This window comes from Schistocerca cancellata, chromosome 2 (assembly GCF_023864275.1).
Source record: "Schistocerca cancellata isolate TAMUIC-IGC-003103 chromosome 2, iqSchCanc2.1, whole genome shotgun sequence".
In the NCBI taxonomy this organism is placed as follows: domain Eukaryota; kingdom Metazoa; phylum Arthropoda; class Insecta; order Orthoptera; family Acrididae; genus Schistocerca; species Schistocerca cancellata.
This window is the reverse complement of record NC_064627.1, coordinates 974,224,066-974,244,788: the sequence shown is the minus strand read 5'-3', so window position 1 is coordinate 974,244,788 and position 20,723 is coordinate 974,224,066. Positions and strand designations below refer to the sequence as shown.

Genomic DNA, 20,723 nt, shown 5'->3' with positions numbered 1-20,723 from the left:
AAATTTACCACATGTTTCTGATGAAATCTCATCAAAATTATTTAAATCAGCTGAAGAATTTCACACAAGCAAGACTAAAAAACTGAAAGTAAGTATTTAAATAAAAACTTTTTAACAAAACACGTTTTTAAACTGGACTAAAAACTATTAAATAATCTTTCCTAGACTAATGCAATACAGATGGTCCTGATAAATTGTTCTGGTGAACTGTTAATAGCCACGACAATACTTGTAACACTGAAACAGTGTACCAGTTAGATTCCTTTCAGAATAAGCTGATACAATAGCTCCATACTTAACAACCATATACAAACGTTCGCTTAACAAAGATGCGTACCCAAAAACTGGAACGTGGCACATGTCACACCAACATTCTTTATTGAATACTGGTGTGACCTGTGCAACTTTCCAGTTGCAGGAGTAATTCACTAAATTACAGGTCCATATCATTAACGTCGAAGTGCAGCAGGATTTTGGACATGCATTGTGTTCGAACATTACGAATGAATTACCTAGAAAGAACGGTCTATTGACACACAGTTAACACGGATTTAGAAAATATCGTTTTTGTGAAACGCAACTACCTCTTTACTCACACGAAGTGTTGAGTACTATTGACAAGGGATTGCAAATTGATTCCGTATTTCTAGATTTCCAAAAGGCCTTTGACACTGTACCACACATGCGGCTTGTAGTGAAACTGCGTGCTTATGGAACATCGTCTCCGTTATGTGACTGAATTCGTGATTCCTGTCAGAGAGGTCACAGTTCGTAGTCACTGACGGCAAGTCATCGGGTAAAACAGAAGTGATTTCTGGTGTTCCCCAAGGTAGTGTTATAGGCCCTTTGTTGTTCCTTATCTATATAAACGATTTAGGAGACAATCTGAGCAGCTGTCTTAGGTTGTTTGCAGATAATGCTGTCGTTAATCGAGTAGTAAAGGCATCGGAGTATCAAAACCAATTGCAAAACGGTTTAGAAAAGATCTCTGTACGGTGCGAAAATTGACAATTGACCCTAAATTACGAAAAGTGTGAGGTCGCCCACATAAGTGCTAAAAGGAATCCGTTAAACTTCGATTACACGATACATCAGTCGATTGTAAAGGTCGTAAATTCAGCTAAATGCCTAGGAATTGCAATTACGAAGAACTGCTATTGGAATGAATACATGGAAAATGTGGGGAAGGGTAACCAAAGACTGCGTTTTATTGGCAGGACACTTAGAAAATGTAACAGACCTCCTAAAGAGGCTGCCTACACTATGCTTGACCGTCCTGTTTTAGAATACTGCCACGCGGTGTGGGATGCTTACCATATAGGATTGACGGAGTACATCGAGAAATATCAAAGAAGGGCAGGATTGTTTTGTATTATCGCTTAGTAGGGGAGAGAGTATCACGGAAATGATACAGGATTTGGGATGGACATAATTAAAAGAAAGGCGTTTTCCGTTGCGACAGAATCTTCTCACGAAATTTGAATCATCAACTATCTCCTCCGAAGGCGAAAATATTTTGTTGACGCCGAGCTACATAAGGAGAAACGATCATCACAATAAAATAAGGAAAATCAGTGTTCGCACGGAAAGCCGAAGGTGTTCGTTTTTTCCGCGCGCTGTACGAGATTGGAATAACAGAGAATTATTGTGAGGTGATTCGATGAACCCTCTGCTAGGCACATAAATGTGATTTGCAGAGTATCCATGTAGATGTAGATGTTTAACTGAGCCTGTAGTCGACTGTTAAGTGGAGTTGTGCTCCAATTTTAATTATGCGAAACCACAATAATTATCATCAATCGTGAAGCCAAGGCAGTTTAAGCCTGCAGTACGATAGGAATGTATCGCTTTAGACAAGAGGCAAGAGAGAGATCTGGGATTACTGGGTGCTCGTTTCAAGCGACTCCAGTGGACACAGGCCGCGTTTTCACAGTTTCAGAAATCATATCTCCTTTGTACCAATAGCCAATGATCACTCAATTTTATAGTTCTCATAATTTGCTTACTTTATTAATTAAAACAATGAGCGAAATGCGAATACACAGTTAATCGTGTAGTGAGTGAATTTATATATGACATTCATATTAAACTATCGATGTTCCGGATTATACCTTCTGATCTTCAGATCCAAATTGATAATACAATATCAATACTTTAAATAAAAGGTAGCACTCCGTCGTCAGGCCACGAGTGGCCTACCGGGGCCGTCCGACCGCCGTGTCATCCTCAAGGAGGATGCGGACAGGAGGAGCGCTCTCCCGGTCGTTATGACGGTTTTCTTGACCGAAGCCGATACTATTCGGTCGAGTAGCTCCTCAGTTGGCATCACGAGACTGAGTGCACCCCGAAAAATGGCAACAGCACATGGCGGCTGGATGGTCACCCATCCAATTGCCGGCCACGCCCAACAGCGCTTAACTTCGGTGGTCTCATGGGAACCGGTGTATCCACTGCGGCAAGGCCGTTGCCAAATAAAAGGTAGCCAAATGGAAATTTATCGAGTGTACGGAAAAGAGTCGGAAACTTCACCAGATCGACCTGCAAATATAGTGAAAAAGAAATCGAACAGAGAACATTATTGTGTGTTATTTCATTAATGCTCCCATGTGGGGAGAGTCGGGATGGCTGCAGTCACGTTGATGCATTTCAGCCTAAAGCCTAATTGGATTACAGTGGACTGCTTGCACACCTTAACACACAGCGCACTAACGCCAGACCCGGATCGAATCTTCAAGAAGGTTTGACTGGCGCTGTTACGGTACACCAGACATACTGAATATGGTTTTTTTGTTTGCGGTTTTTAACTGTTGTTTAGGTAAATAAAGCTAGACAGGTTTCCAATCTCAGTCTAAAGAAAATACAAGCTATTGATACCGCACTGACAACTCTCAAGCCTTCACTATTGAGAGAGATGTTTTTAATATGGAGAGGGCAGTAGCCGAAAGTTCGCAACGACTGAGCTTAGTATGAAGTTTTGGAATTTGTTATAAGTAGTTTCAGTCCACTTATGCTCACAAGTGAAGATGACCTGTTGCTACATCATGAAATACGTGCTGTAGATATCATGCCTGGGAAAACACCATAGGGATCTGACTGCATGGCTTTTGAAAAAAATCTGGTGTTTCAGTTTGTTTGTTTTTTTTCTATTAATTTTCACATTCTCTATCCTCACTGAACCGCCATAGCGTCACACACGTCCCAGTGTCCACAGCCCCACCTGGGGTCGCAAGAAAAAGACTTAAGGCAAGTGTGGCTCGTTCTTAAGGGCCAGAGTGCCCCAGCCTCACATGAAATTTTGTGATACAATTTTATTGTGTGTATTTTTTCAGTATTGTATGAAACGGTTTGAGTAAGACTTGTTTTTGGCGTATTACGAGTGACAGAGACCAGATGTAAACACACCCAGTTTCGACCGTTTCACTGCAGAGACACACGATGTTAACTCTGAGCTGCCAGTCAGTAGCTGGACCACGTCTTATCGCTACTTCTTCCTCACACCTCCCCTCAGTGCATCCTTCCAGAGTGACGAACCTGTTTCCCTTTACCCACCCCAATCAGCAAACGCCGAGGGCCAACTTCAGGTGTTCCCTACTTCCTCCTTACCTCCTGCATCGCATTGATGACGTATCCAAGCTGTTTCCCTTCTCCACATTGCCCCTCGCCACAACATAGCTTGAGCCACTTAAAGCGGACCCAGTGAACAGACCCCCTCTTTCCCCGCACCACGGCGAATCCTGCTGTCTCTGTCACGTTATCACTCTTCCACCCGTCTACACGTCTCCACTATTTAGGGGTCAGTCAGGTTAGGCCTGCAGCCCGAATTTACGCCCACATCAAGTAACACACTTGCCTGTAGTCTCTGTCACGTGCCTTACTGAATTCTGTCCCCCCCCCCCTTTCCCGTCCCCCAGTATTCCATTCGTCAATGGGAAATGTCGCTAACATCAAACAGGGTTGTGGTAGAAACTCGAGTATTCTTACAGTGATTGTAAAACTAATCAAGTACATTGAATCTTCTCATGTTGAGAAATCAGAAGGAGCGATCTGCTTTACTTGATAAAATCTTTCTAACGCAAAGATCGCATAAATATTTCTTTATTTACAACCGGTTTCGACAGACATTGCTGCCATCTTCAGGTGTCCAAAATTTTTTGTTATAAAACGTATTCATTTTGTGATAGAACCTCACACGGAGTTGTCATGTTAGTAGATAAAATGTAGTACATTAAACAAAGGTCTGTGATAAGTAAAACATTTAAAATAAAAACGTACCTTGTGCAAATGGTATGTCCATATATGTAGCACTCACGGATGATTGTCATGTCATAAAAATCACAGCACACAATAAAATGCACAGTAGCACATATGTTTACGTTATGTGCACATATTCTAATTGCTGAAGATAACACATTACACGGCGTATAAGATACAACTCAATACATGAAGACGACAGCAAAGTCAGTCGAAATCTGCTGTTGTAAATAAAGATTTATTTATGCGATCTTGGCTTTAGAAAGTTTTTACCGAATGTAGCAGATTTTTGCTACAAACGTCATTTAATTTATCAGGTATGGAAGAAAAGCTAGAAATCAAGCGGTGCACATCAATCAAAAGATTTCTTATGTCTCAACTCGATGGAAAGAAGAGCAGAACTTTCTGAGATACGTGGCGCTGCGAACAGTCGTAGCTAACAGTGAGCGTACAGAAACAGAAGTTGTTTTGTTTCTATTGTGTGTTATTTGGTGGTGGAGAATTGTGGACAATAGCAGGCTGTAAATATCTAATGCATTTAAGTTATCGAATTAAGAAACATGAGGAAAGTGACTACATTTAGAAAATGGTTGTAAATACAAAATATTTTGCTCTATTAACATTGATGCTCAGATTGTCTAACCCTATAAAATGTCAGTACAGAAAAATAATTAAGTAGTTACGCAGAATAGACACACATTAAGCAGAATAATAGACTACTTAACGTTTTGTGGCTCTCATGAGTTAGCAATAAAAATTGTGTCACCTAACTGTAGCAATTTCTTAGATTTGTTATCTCTTCTAGTAAACCTTCACAGCTAGTAAACCTAAACAGCTCTAGTACCTCCGTCTGTAAACATATGTCACACATTACGCAAAAAGAACTTTTAGACTGTGTGTATCAAGTTTACATTGAAGAACTGATTAAAGACATTAATGCTGCCTGTCTTGTTTCTGTGTGGACAGACGAAACAGCAGATATTAAATGCAAAAGTCGGTTTGTCTTTTGCGGTATATTAAGGGTAACAAACCTGTTGAAAGATTCCTTTGCTTTGAAAGAAATGGCATAAATGAAGGCTATATAACAACTATCCGGAACAATTCCCTTATATCCTGAGGTCACAAAAGTCATGAGATACACTCCTGGAAATGGAAAAAAGAACACATTGACACCGGTGTGTCAGACCCACCATACTTGCTCCGGACACTGCGAGAGGGCTGTACAAGCAATGATCACACGCACGGCACAGCGGACACACCAGGAACCGCGGTGTTGGCCGTCGAATGGCGCTAGCTGCGCAGCATTTGTGCACCGCCGCCGTCAGTGTCAGCCAGTTTGCCGTGGCATACGGAGCTCCATCGCAGTCTTTAACACTGGTAGCATGCCGCGACAGCGTGGACGTGAACCGTATGTGCAGCTGACGGACTTTGAGCGATGGCGTATAGTGGGCACGCGGGAGGCCGGGTGGACGTACCGCCGAATTGCTCAACACGTGGGGCGTGAGGTCTCCACAGTACATCAATGTTGTCGCCAGTGGTCGGCGGAAGGTGCACGTGCCCGTAGACCTGGGACCGGACCGCAGCGACGCACGGATGCACGCCAAGACCGTAGGATCCTACGCAGTGCCGTAGGGGACCGCACCGCCACTTCCCAGCAAATTAGGGACACTGTTGCTCCTGGGGTATCGGCGAGGACCATTCGCAACCGTCTCCATGAAGCTGGGCTACGGTCCCGCACACCGTTAGGCCGTCTTCCGCTCACGCCCCAACATCGTGCAGCCCGCCTCCAGTGGTGTCGCGACAGGCGTGAATGGAGGGACGAATGGAGACGTGTCGTCTTCAGCGATGAGAGTCGCTTCTGCCTTGGTGCCAATGATGGTCGTATGCGTGTTTGGCGCCGTGCAGGTGAGCGCCACAATCAGGACTGCATACGACCGAGGCTCACAGGGCCAACACCCGGTATCATGGTGTGGGGAGCGATCTCCTACACTGACCGTACACCACTGGTGATCGTCGAGGGGACACTGAATAGTGCACGGTACATCCAAACCGTCATCGAACCCATCGTTCTACCATTCCTAGACCGGCAAGGGAACTTGCTGTTCCAACAGGACAATGCACGTCCGCATGTATCCCGTGCCACCCAACGTGCTCTAGAAGGTGTAAGTCAACTACCCTGGCCAGCAAGATCTCCGGATCTGTCCCCCATTGAGCATGTTTGGGACTGGATGAAGCGTCGTCTCACGCGGTCTGCACGTCCAGCACGAACGCTGGTCCAACTGAGGCGCCAGGTGGAAATGGCATGGCAAGCCGTTCCACAGGACTACATCCAGCATCTCTACGATCGTCTCCATGGGAGAATAGCAGCCTGCATTGCTGCGAAAGGTAGATATACACTGTAATAGTGCCGACATTGTGCATGCTCTGTTGCCTGTGTCTATGTGCCTGTGGTTCTGTCAGTGTGATCATGTGATGTATCTGACCCCAGGAATGTGTCAATAAAGTTTCCCCTTCCTGGGACAATGAATTCACGGTGTTCTTATTTCAATTTCCAGGAGTGTACCTCCTAACATTGTGTCGGACATCCTTTTGCCCGGCATGGCATGGAATCAACAAGTCGTTGGAAGTCCCATGCAAAAATATTGAGCCGTACTACCTCTATAGCAGTCCATAATTGGGAAAGTGTTGCCAGTGCAGGGTTTCGTACACGAACTGACCTCACGATTATGTCCCGTACATGTTCAATGGGATTCGTGCTGGACGATCTGGGTGGCCACATCATTCGCTCGAATTGTCCAGAATGTTCTTCAAACCAATCGCGAACAATTGCGCTGCAGTGACGTGGTGCATTGTCATCCACAAAAATTCCATCGCTGTTTGGGAACATGAAGTTCACGAATGGTTGCAAATGGTCTCCAAGTAGCCGAGCATAACGATTTCCATCAGCGGACCCAGTTCATTCCACGTAAATACGACCCACACCGTTGTGGAGCCACCATCGGTTTGCACACTGCCTTGCCGCAACTTGGGTCCACGGATTCGCGGGCTCTGTGCCACCTCGACACCTGCCAACTGCTCTTACCAACTGAAATCTGCACTCATCTAACCAGGCCATGGTTTACCAGTCTTTTGGGGTCCAACCAAGAGAGGCCCTGGAGGTGATTTCGTGCTTTTACAAGGACATTAACATCGGTCGTCTGTTGCCATAGCCCGTTAACGCCAAATTTCAACGCACTGTCCTAATGGACACGTTCTTCATACGTCCCACATTTATTCCCGCGATTATTTCACGCAGTGTTGCTTGTCTGTTAGTACTGACAACTCTACGAAAACGTCACTGCTCTCGGTCGATAAGTGAAGGCCTTAGGGCACTGCGTTGTCCGTGGTGAAAGGCAGTACCTGAAATTTTGTGTTCTTGGCACACTCTTGACACTGTGGATCTCCGGATATTGTGTTCCCCAACGATTTCCGAAATGAATCGCCTGAGTGCGAATGACAGCTCCGCCAATGCACTATCCTTTTATATCTTGTGTACCCGATACTACTGCCATCTGTATATGTGCATATCGCTGTACCATGACTTCTGTCTCCTCAGTGTAAAGTTTATTGATTTTTTTTTTATCTGTGCCCCACCAATGAAAATGAGCACCGGCTGGCAGTGACTCTACATCTACATACATACTCCGCTAGCCACCAAGCGATGTGTGGCGGAGGGCACAATTAGCGCCAAAGTCATATTCCTCCTCCCCCCCCCCTCCCCCCGTTCCACTCGCGGATCGTGCGACGGAAAAACGACTATCCGAACGCCTCAGTACGGGCTCTAATTGCCCTTATCTTTGAATGGTGGTCATTGCGCGATTTGAAAGTTGGCGGTAATAATATATGCTCTACATTGTCGGTGTAGATCGGATTTCGGAATTTAGTGAGCAGCCCCTTCTGTTTAGAGCGCCGTCTATCTGCAAGTGTGTCCCACTTCAAACTTTCTATGAGATTTGTAACACTCTCGCGATGGCTAAATGTACCAGTCACGAATCTTGCCGTTCTTCTTTGAACCTTCTCAATCTCTTGAACAGACCCAACAGGTAAGGGTCCCATACAGACGACGAACTAACGTATTGAAAGTTACGCTATTGTATGCATCGCTTCAGGATTCTACCAATAAACCGCAACCTAGAGTTCGCATTACCCGTTACTTGAGTAATCTGATCATTCCATTTGAGATCATTTCGAATAGTCACACCCAGATACTTGTCGGATGTTACCGCTTCCAAAGACTGGGCATTTATTTTGCAATCGTACATTAATGGGGATTGTCGGCTTGTTATACGCAGTAGGTTACACTTACTAATATTGAGAGACAACTGCCAGTTATTACACCACGCATTTATTTTCTGCAAATTCTCATTGATTTGTTCACAACTTTCGTGTGGTACTACTTTCCTGTAGACTACAGCATCATCGGCAAACACTCTAATGCCGCTGTCAATACCATCACGCAGATCGTTTATGTAAATTGTAAAAAGCAGCGGAACTATTACGCTGCCCTGGGGCACAGCTGAAGTAACGCTTGTTTCTGTTGAAGTCACGCCGTTCAGGACGACATACTGCTCCCTGTCTGCCAGAAAACTTTCTATCCAACCGCGTATGTCATCGGATAGGCCGTAAGCGCCCACTTTTTGGAGCAAGCGACAGTGCGGAACTCAGTCGAACGCCTTTAGAAAGTCGGGAAATATGGCATCAACCTGGGAGCCGGTATCTAGAGCCTGTTGTATATCATGCACAAAGAGGGTCAGCTGTGTCTCGCATGACCGCTGTTTCCTAAAACCGTGCTGGTTTCTGGAGCTTCTCAGAGTCTAAAAAGGTCATTATGTCTGAACACAAAATATCTTCCATGATTCTACAACAAATCGATGTCAGTGAAATTGGCTGGTAATTATGTGCATCCGATTTCCTACCCTTTTTATAGATTGCTGTGACTTGGGCCTTTATCCAGTCCCGTGGAACTTTCCGCTGTTGCATTGATCTCTTATAGATGATGGATAAGAACGGCAGAGTCAACATATAATCTTACGGGGATACCGTCTGGGCCGGACGCCTTTCTGGCGCCTAAGGATCTTAACTGTTTTACGATCCCAGATACACTAAACACTACGTCAGCCATCCTTGCGTTTGTTCGATAATTGAAAGGGGGAATGGTGCTGCATTCCTCTATCGTAAACAAGCTTTTGAAAACTAGGTTTAGAATTTCGGCCCTCTGTTTATCATCATCAGTTACATTACCCGTACTGTCAGCAAGAGTAGGTATTGAATTATTTGTAGCGTTCATAGACTTTACGTACCACCAAAATTTTTTGGGGTTATTTTTAGAATTGCAGATAAAATATTGCTTTCAAATTCGTTAAAGGAATGATTATGCGATTTGCTGACACAGACAACAGTATTTAGTGTAAAGTTGTATTTTGTTGACAAGTAAGGGTGTTACGCTGAAGCATGAAGGTTGAGTGACTGCAGCTGGCAGGTTTCGTGTGTTCGCAGACGTTGGCGCTGGCGGCTGTTGTGGCGGCGACGGATGTGCATTTTGAGGGCGGCGCTGCAGCGTGGCCGGCGTCTCCCGGTGACTCCAGAGGACGCGGCGGCGGCGGAAGCCACGGGGGCTGTGGGGGCGGAGGCAGTGGCGAGGGCGGAGGCGGCCAAGGCGCCCGCCGGCGTCTGGCTGCTGCTCTGCGGACGCTGCGCGCCTACCTGTCCCAGGCTGCACGGTGGGCACCTCTTCCCCTAACTAACGCGACACTCTGATGCTGTCTCCATGTGGAGGACACGTAACGTCACCCGACAAAATACACAGTCCAGTCACATTAATGTGACCACCTGTCGAAAACCTCAAAAACCAGAATGAGATGATAATTAAATCGACACCCTAATTGTAAACAGGCGTTGATATACATCAATGGGGACCTGTTGAAAATGTGTGCCCCGACCGGGACTTGAACCCGTGGTCTCCTGCTTACATGGCAGACACTCTATCCATCTGAGCCACCGAGAGCACAGAGGATAGTCCGCCTGTAGAGACTTATCCCTTGCACTCTCTCCATGAGACCCAACATGTCCACACCACTACATTAGTAGTGCGCCTAATGCACACTCATTACTCGTGGCAAATTAATCTACCAAGTCCCGTACAAGTTGGGGCATAGTGTGTGCGTTCGCACAAGAAGGTCAATGGCTGGGTAGCCATATTTTAACTATATATGAAGATAGTATCTGTTCCCGAAAGAAAAGATACAACTGATGACCGTGCAGCTTCTCTAGAATGAGATGATAATTAAATCGACACCCTAGCTGCAAAAAGGCGTTGATATACATCATACATGCAAGCAGGAGATCCCAGGATCGAGTCCTGGTCGGGGCACACATTTTCAACGTGTCGCCAGTGATGTATATCAACGGCTGTTTGCAGCTAGGGTGTCGATTTAATTATCATCTCATTCTAGAGAAGCTGCAGGGTCATCAATTGTATCTGTTATTTCGGGAACAGATACTACCTTCATATATACCTCAAAAACCACCTTTTGCTGAGTGGCGTGCTGCTAGACGTGCAGGAAGTATGTCAGTGTGTTTCTGGAAGGAACCAACTAGGACGTGGATTCATGCCAGCTCCAATGCCGTGGCCAGCTACACCAGGCTTCTCGGTTGAGGACCCAGCCCAGTCGAAGTGGTCCACAGATTCGCGATAGGGTTTTAATCCGGGGAGTTTCGTGGCCAGGGGAGTACGGTAAACTCATCCCGGTGCTCTTCAAACCACATATGACACTTTGCATTGTCCTGCTGGTAAATGCCATTGTGTCAATGATGAACAAACTGCGTGTAGGGGTGGGCATGGAGACCTAGGACAGATGCATACTTGTGTTTATCCACTGTGCCTTCCAGAATGACGACATTACCAAGGGAACAGATTATACCTTCGTATATATACCTGAAAAACAACATTTTGCTGCGTGGCGCGCTGCTAGACGCAGCGGTTGGGAAGGGATGAGACAGGGTTGTAGCCTGTCCCCGATATTATTCAATCTGTATATTGAGCAAACAGTAAAGGAAACAAAAGAAAAATTCGCAGTAGGTATTAAAGTCCATGGGGAAGAAATAAAAACGTTAAGGTTCGCCGATGACATTGTAATTCTGTCAGAGACAGCAAAGGACTTGGAAGAGCAGTTGAACGGAATGGACAGTGTCTTGAAAGGAGGATATAAGATGAACATCAACAAAAGCAAAACGAGGATAATGGAATGTAGTCGAATTAAGTCGGGTGATGCTGAGGGAATTAGATTAGGAAATGAGACACTTAAAGTAGTAAAGGAATTTTGCTATTTGGGGAGCAAAATAACTGATGATGGTCGAAGTAGAGAGGATATAAAATGTAGACTGGCAATGGCAAGGAAAGCGTTTCTGAAGAAGAGAAATTTGTTAACATCGAGTATAGATTTAAGTGTCAGGAAGTCCTTTCTGAAAGTATTTTATGGAGTGTAGCCATGTATGGAAGTGAAACATGGACGATAAATAGTTTGGACAGGAAGAGTATAGAAGCTTTCGAAATGTGGTGCTACAGAAGAATGCTGAAGATTAGATGGGTAGATCACATAACTAATGAGGAGGTATTGAATAAAATTGAGGAGAAGAGGAGTCTGTGGCACAACTTGACGAGAAGAAGGGACCGGTTGGTAGGACATGTTCTGAGGCATCAAGGGATCACAAATTTAGCATTGGAGGGCAGCGTGGAGGGTAAAAATCGTAGAGGAGGACCAAGAGATGAATACACTAAGTAGATTCAGAAGGATGTAGGCTGCAGTAAGTACTGGGAGATGAAAAAGCTTGCACAGGATAGAGTAGCATGGAGAGCTGCATCAAACCAGTCTCAGGACTGAAGACAACAACAACAACCAAGGGAATGCCACGAAAACATTCCCCAAACCCTAACACCTCCTCCTCCGGCCTGGGCCCTTCTGACCACAGTTTCAGTGTGTTTGCTTTCCGATGTTTCACATTGTACACGCCAACAGCCGTCTGTCAAATGGAGCATAAAATGTGATTCAACTGAAGAGGCTGGCTGTCACCACTCAATGGACATACAGTTACAGTATTGGCATGCAAATTCCAGCCTTCGTTGCTGATGAATAACAGTGAACATGGGTGCATCAATCAAGAGCCTGCTGCGGAGACCTACATGCAGTAACGTTCGCTGAGCTGTCGTTGAGAAGATGCTGGTTCATCTGGACCATCAGCTGTTCAACTGTTCTACGTTTATTTGCCCGTACACACATCTGCAGTTGTCGTTTACCCACGACGTCTATGACCCCTGATGCGCCACATTTGCCCCAATGCAAGTTTTGGATAGCACCATTTTGCCATACACGGCAGACTTCAACCATGGCGATAGTGAACATTTTAAAAACTTAGCTGTTTCAGAAACGCATCCACCATTCGCCCGAAAACAAATTATCATGCCCTTTGGGTATCAGAGATGTTGTCAGCTCATCAAAATACACAATCCACAAAATAGCCAAGTATTGATGTCTCTGGTTATGCATGCATCAATGTTTCTGTTTCTCTATGTATGGAGTGCATACGTGCCTGAAGATGGCATTAATGAGATGCCGAAAATGGTCATGTAAATAAAATTACAACTTATGAAAACATACGGCTGTTTGGTCATCTTACTTTGAGAAATACCTGACAGGCCACAGTCCCGTATCCATGATGGATCAACAGAGATTCAAATAAATCACTGTTTCCACATTACGACAACGACTTACTGTTTCCTCCATCCTCTGGACACACTTTATACATCCTCCATGGTACTAGAGGAAGGTGTAGACGGTAAAAACTGTAGAGGGAGATAGAGATTGAAATAAATCCAGCAAATAATTGAGAACGAAGGTTGCAGGTACTACTCTGAGATGAAAAGGTTGGCACAGGAGATGAACTCGCGGTGGGCCGCATCAAACCAGTCAGAAGACTGATGACCCAAAACAAGAAGTCGGATGTAGGTAGTGGTCACATTAATGTGACTGGACCATATATTAGTGACTCCCTCAGGAGAGTGCGCTGGTTGCTTAGGAGAGCTGTAAATGCTGTAGAACTGTGACTGGGTTCCACTGCTGACCAAAGTCATGCCAGTCAAGTGGTGTACATGAGCCAGTCGGTTGTATAGTTTAAATTGGGTCCACGTGGAGACATGAGAGAGAAACAAAAAGAAACTATCGTGTCTGTACGTAGTAGCCTTGACGACACGGTGAATGAAGCTGCTCAGTTTGTTGGTGTATCAATGTATGCTGTCCAATGTGTCAACAAGCTTTTCCTATGCAGCCTGTGCTTTCTCAGTTACACTGTTGTGTGTAGGTTCCAATACGTTTGTGACTCCATTGTGCTGTAGCACACTATCAAAAGTTGGGTGTTTCACTACATTACCAGACGGCTGCAACTCGAGAGTAGGTCGGCGTTTGGGGCTTTGAGAGCGAGAGAAGCTTGGTACATTCTACTCACGACAAACTCAGGCAGAGACGACCAGTCACTCAGATATTCGTCCTTCAGTTGTTCATTGGTTGAGAAAACAATATATAACGACTAGTTCAACAACCAGAAGGTTCAACCCAGAATGGGTAAGCACTATGATGCAGATAGGTGACACATAATTGCTTTTGTTTAATCGAAAGATTGGAATCTCGATAATGTCCTAACACTGGCCCTCTCTTACTGCAGTCTCACCAAAGTTGTCCCCTTTGGAACGAATACACGAATCCCAAAGCTTCTATCACTTTTGAAATAAACCTAAAAAGTATTCTTTTGTTAGGTTGTTTAGTAACCTCCATGAAACCACTTTATTCTTCTCCATTGTATCACATCTTCCACGAATTTAGTCTTGACAGAGGAAGAAACCAAGTGGAACGACCGGTTAGTATTGTGGAAGACGAACAAGAGTAACTCTGTTTTAGTCAAAAACTAGCTAAGAAACCCTGCGTTGCCTGGGTGTTTATTTATTCCAGTCTTTTATTAGTCCATCTCCTCCTCCCTCCTCTCTCTGTACTTCTCCTCCCTTCCCCCTCCCTCCACCTCTTTCTCCCTCCTCTCTATATATAGCTTCTCTATATAGCCTCTATCCGGCTATATCTTCCCCGTTTCTGCCCATCTCTTCCTCGCCTCCATCTCTCTACATCTCTCTCTCCTCCCTCTGTCCATCCTGCACATGTCCGTCTCCTTCCTCTCTCCTCCTCCTCCTCCTCCCCCTCTCTCATCTGTCTCCTCCTGCCCCTCCCTCCATCTCCTCAGCCCTCTTATTTTCCATCTACTCCTCCCCCACTTCTCTGTCCATTGTCTCCTTCATATTTTCCCTGTCATCTCCTCCTCCCTCCCTCCCCCCTCTCTCTCTCTCTGTCCATTTTCTCATCCTCCTCCTCTCTGTATAACTCTCCCTCCCTCTCTCTGTCCACCACCCAGTTACCTCCCCCACTCCCAACCCCATCCCAATGCGAGGTTGGTTGTTTTTATCCTGCAGTATGTCTTTCCAGATAGTAAGTAACATGTGTAAGTTTTGTTGAAATCGCCCCAGTGGCTTAGGGGGACATGTTGCACATGGGTGTATGTGACATGTATTGCGCACAAAGATGTCTAATACTCTGCTGTTCTATACCAAACGACTCCAGAAAAAATGTTAAATTTATCTGTGATGTTCAGCCATGTAGCTTGATCTTATATCCTGAAACAAATTACAAAATTATTGGCTCACTATAGTGCTCATTCTCACGACCTGGTTGACATGCTGAACAGCACAAATAAGAACAAATTGTACTTGAGATCTGTAAAAGTATTACAAGTCAACTAAATACAGGAAATAAATACCGAAGGTCATTTTCAAACATTTTTATGTCACCCTTTCTCACTCTTGCCACCACATCTAGTGATAGTGGGGAATCTTACTCCCACAGTATTTTTAGGCAAATAATAAGTCATAGATCTAACATATTAGGTTGAAATTACTTTTTTGCTATTTGGGATGTATTTGGTTCTGAACTCCAGAGTACTTCTTGCCACATAATAAGTAACCAGGAAACATCTAATTTTTAAAGAATCTTAAACACTGGGTGAGTATGGACTGAGTAATTTGCGCTCCATTTTAAGAAAACTTACTTTTTCACACATTTCAGTATTTATGACATCACAGCTCCTGATCTATTTGTCGTACAATGATATAATTTTTGAGTACATCCAGTGCAATATGGGGATAGGATACTGTCTACAAAATGTGTTGCAAGTAGAGGCACTAGTAAAGAAATAATAAATTACAACTCCTTGATACAGCACATTCGCATACATATTCAGCACATATATTGCACACGTCTTCTCCACCCGCCCTCTCTGTTGATTTCATTCTCCTCCGTCTCTTGTTCTATCTCCTTCCTCCCCCATCTTTCTGTCCATCTCCCCCCCCCCTCTCCCTGTTCATTCCCAAGTGCCCCCTCACACCACGGAGACGACGTGCTACAGACGCGAAATTTAGTCAAGAGGAAGAAGATGCTGTGATATGCAAATGATTAGCTTTTCAGAGCATCCACACAAGGCTGGCGCCGTTGGCGGCACCTACAACGTGCTGACATGAGGGAAGTTTCCAACCGATTTCTCATACACAAACAGCAGTAGACCGACGTTGACTGGTGAAACGTTGTTGTGATGCCTCGTGTAAGAAGGAGAAGTGCGTACCATCACGTTTCCGACTTTGATAAAGGTCGGATTGTAGCCTACCGCGATTGCGGTTTATCGTATCGCGACATTGCAGCTCGCGTTGGTCGAGGTCCAATGACTGTTAGCAGAATATGGAATCGGTGGGTACAGGAGGGTAATATGGAACGCCGTGCTGGATCCCAACGGCCTCGTATCACTAGCAGTCGAGATGACAGGCATCTTATCCGCATGGCTGTAACGGGTCGTGCAGCCACGTCTCGATCCCTGAGTCAACAGATGGTGACGTTTGCAAGACAACAACCATCTGCACGAACAGTTCGACGACGTTTGCAGCACCATGGACTATCAGCTCAGAGACCATGGCTGCGGTTACCCTTGACGCTGCATCACAGACAGAAGCGCCTGCGATGGTGTACTCAACGTCGAACTTGCGTGCACGAATGGCAAAACGTAATTTTTCCGGATGAATCCAGGTTCTGTTTACAGCATCGTGATGGTCGCATCCGTGTTAGGCGACATCGCGGTGAACGCACATTGGAAGCGTGTATCGTCTTCGCCATACTGGCGTATCACCCGGCGTGATAGTATGGGGCGCCAAGGTTACACGTCTCGGTCACCTCTTGTTCGCATTGACGGCACTTTGAACAGTGGACGTTACATTTCAGATGTGTTACGACCCGTGGCTCTACCCTTCATTCGGTCTCTGCAAAACCCTACATTTCAGCAGGATAATGCACGACCGCATGTTGCAGGTCCTGTGTGGGCCTTTCTGGATACAGAAAATGTTCGACTGCTGCCCTGGCCAGCACATTCTCCAGATCTCTCACCAATTGAAAACGTCTGGTCAATGGTGGCCAAGCAAACTGGTTCGTCACAATACACCAGTCACTATTCTTGATGAACTGTGGTATCATGTTGAAGCTGCATGGGCAACTGTACCTGTACACGCCATCCAAGCTCTGTTTGACTCAATGCCCAGGCATATCAAGGGCGTTATTACGGCCAGAGGTGGTTGTCTGAGTACTGATTTCTCAGGATCTATGACACCCAAATTACGTGAAAATGTAATCACATGTCAGTTCTAGTATAATATATTTGTCCAATGAATACCTGTTTATCATCTGCATATCTTCTTGGTGTAGCGATTTTAATGGCCAGTAGTGTAAATTGCACACATCTTCTCCATCCCCTCTCTATGTTGATCTCATTCTCCTCCATCTCTTGTTCCATCTCCTCCTTCCCCCATTTTTCTCTGTCCATCTTCTCCCCGTATCCCTGGTTAATTCCCAACTGCCCCTTCCTTCTGTCCACCACCCCTTCTATTCATCTCAACCTTCCTCCAGCCATGCCCATCCACATAGTACGTAGCTCGCACAAAGCTAATCGATAAAGCAGGCCAATAATACTCCCAAAGCCTGTCATGCAGGGTAGCCTACACATTGGGGGCTGTAATAGTGTTTCTTGCCATTATGTGTAGGCTGCCCTGCAAAGCCAGTCGATAAGATTGGCCGATACTGTTCCCACACAACACATCGCTCATGCAGGGCATTCTAAATGGCAGGGGCTGAAAAAAAAAAGCGTTTTTGCCCACACCTCTATTCATACTGGAGCTAGGAGATTATAAACTCCACAGCGCTAACACCTGTGAACTTTGCTGCTTGTGTGCCAAATTTAACTGAAATTGATCCAAGGGTTGGGAGGAGATCCCAGATGTACATACATACAATCTGCTTTAGAAAAAGGGTGATTGTAATTGCAAAAACAGAACCATGGCTCAGAATGATGTCAAATTTCAACGGAATATAAGTGGGTACCGTTATGGTAACAAAAAAACTTTTACGAAAATTATACCACTAGATGGCACTGTAATTGTCATAACATAAATGGTTTCGGCTACAAATAATAGATGACTGGAATAACACTGTTGTACAAAATACTTCCATAGTATTTACCAGTGACAGTACACTTAACAGTACTCACAGGTCTCCTCTCCTCAAAAAAATAAGGCCCTATGATAAACACCACCATCAAGTTACCTATGGAGAATGAAGTTGTACCAGCCGATATGCAAGCATATTCTTTCGTTGTCCTTATTCTGAAATTCTACATATTTACACATTCTTGCACATGGAAATGAGTTTTGTCCACAGAATGTTCTGTGATCATTCATTGTCCACTTCCATCTGAGCAAGAAATTCTACAGCAAATTTATGTCTTACTGTTAGCTCAGCATAAAGCAACTGCTGAACATGAATAATTTTGTATGGATATGAATGCAATATGTTTTGTAGAATTTGATGGACCGTGCTCACAAGTACACTACCTGATCAAAAGTATCCAGACATCCCCAAAAACATATTATTCTCATATTAGGTGCATTGGGCTGCCAATTACTGCCATTTACTCCATATCAGCGACCTCAGTAGTCATTAGACATCGTGAGAGAGCAGAATGGGCCGCTCCGCAGAACTCACGGACTTCGAATGTGGTCAGATGATTGGGTGTCACTTGTGTCACACGTCTGTACATGAGATTTCCACACTCCTAAAGATCCCTATGTCCACAGTTTCCGATGTGATAGTGAAGTGGAAACGTGAAGGGGCATGTACAGCACAAAAGTGTATAGGCCGACCTCGTCTGTTGACTGACAGAGACTGGCGACAGTTGACGAGGGTCAATGTGTAACAGGCAGACATCTATTCAGACCATCACACAAGAATTCCAAACTGCATCAGGATCCACTGCAAGTACTATGACAGTTAGGTGGGACGGGAGAAAACTTGGATTTCATGGTCGAGCGGCTGCTCATAAGCCACACATCACACTGGTAAATGCCAAACGACGCCTCGCTTGGTGTTAGGAGCGTAAACATTGGACGATTGAACAGTGGAAAAACGCTGTGTAGAGCGACAAATCACGATACACAATGTGGCGATCCGATGACAGGGCGTGGGTATGGCGAATGCCTGGTGAACATCATCTGCCATCGTGTGTAGTGCCAACAGTAAAATTCGGAAACGGTGGTGTTATGGTGTGGACGTGTTTTTCAGGGAGTGTGCTTGCACCCCTTATTGTTTTGCGTGGCACTATCACAGCACAGGCCTACATGTTTCCAGCACCTTCTTGCTTCCCACTGTTGAAAAGCAGTTAGGGGATAGCAATTGCATCTTTGGCCAACCGGTGTGGCCGAACGGTTCTAGGCACTTCAGGCCGGAACCGCGCTGCTGCTACGGTCGCAGGTTCGAATGCTGCCTCAGACATGGATGTGTGTGATGTCCTTAGGTTAGTTCGGTTTAAGTAGTTCTAAGTCTAGGGGGACTGATGACCTCATATGGTAAGTCCCATAGTGCTCGGAGCCATTTGAACCATTTGAATTTGATTGCATCTTTCAATGCGATCGAGCACCTGTTCATTACGCACAGCCTGCGGCGCAGTGGTTACACCACAATAACATCCCTGCAATGGACTGGCCTGCACCGAATCCTGACCTGAATCCTACAGAACACCTTCGGGAAGTTTTGGAACACTCGCCGACCGATATCGATACCTCTTCTCAGTACAGCACTCCGTGAAGAATGGGCTGTTATTCCCCAAGAAACTTTACAGCATCTGATTGAACGTATGCCCGCGAGAATGGAAGCCGTCTTCAAGGCTAAGGGTGGGCTAACACCATGGTGAATTCCAGCATTACCGATGGAGGGTGCCACGAACTTGTAAGTCATTTTCAGCCTGGCTTCCGGATACTTTTGACCACATAGTGCCCACTAGACCCCTCCTGCAATGCTGTGATCACATCATCTGCTATGTGGTATCAATTTTGTTCCTCCCTCTGCCACACTGCACTTCAAAAACCTTGTCTTTTCTAATTTCTTAACCATTTTCTTCAAATCCTTGGCAGATACCGGACCAAGAATTTTTTTATATCTTCGAGTGTCTGGAACGTCTGAAAAGCTACTGGCACATAGTCACCATTCTTGTAAAACAGCTTCACAAGCAGTATGTGATCCAGCATTAAGACAGTCATACAGTGTGTTTCAGACGCAAGCTGAGGAACAGCCAAGTACCCCATGTCTTTTTTCTGCATTTTCTTCCGCTTAAAGCGCCATCTATCGTTAAAATTTTCGTTAAATTTTTCCCCCTTCTTCAGTAGTATTCCGTTCACATTTGACTTCATTCTGAACAGTGTTTTTTTTTTTAAATCAACATGTATATACTATGACAGTAATTAAGTATGTAAAGGAGGTCGAGGAGAGGGGGAGACGTGGTAGTAAATGGCAACATGGGGCAAGTAGCCACACACTGAACAACAACAAATACCTGTAAGGGGCTGTAGGGCTTCCCCACGTCCATCCCCCACTCCTCATCGGAAGCAAACTATTTCCTGGACGCTAGTCATTCTGATCTGTTTGAAGCCACTCACATGATGACATGCCACCAACTGAGGGCGAGTAAGCTTGTCAAACCAGTGACTACTCCTGTCACACAAAGGCAGTGATGTTCGTGGCTTATTTAGAAGCAACTCCGAATTTTAAAACACATTACAAACGAAACTGGTTTTTATCTAAGCAAGGTGTATAAATATTTAACAAAATGAAATAAAAGCTGTAAGACATTGTCATACGGGATTACGCAGTCATTTATACGCCACTCCTGTGGCTGTCTTCTCGAGAGAGACAGAGAGAGACCAATAAGAACTCAATGTTACTCTTGATTTGTGGAGCTTTTTTTTGGCCGAGGTGAGG

At 45.0% G+C, this 20,723-nt stretch overlaps 1 pseudogene; it reads right to left on the bottom strand.

The window, feature by feature from the left end:
• Positions 1-2,352: 2,352 nt before the first annotated feature.
• Positions 2,353-2,469, bottom strand: LOC126163208 (5S ribosomal RNA; annotated as a pseudogene).
• Between the last annotated feature and the right edge of the window lie 18,254 nt (positions 2,470-20,723).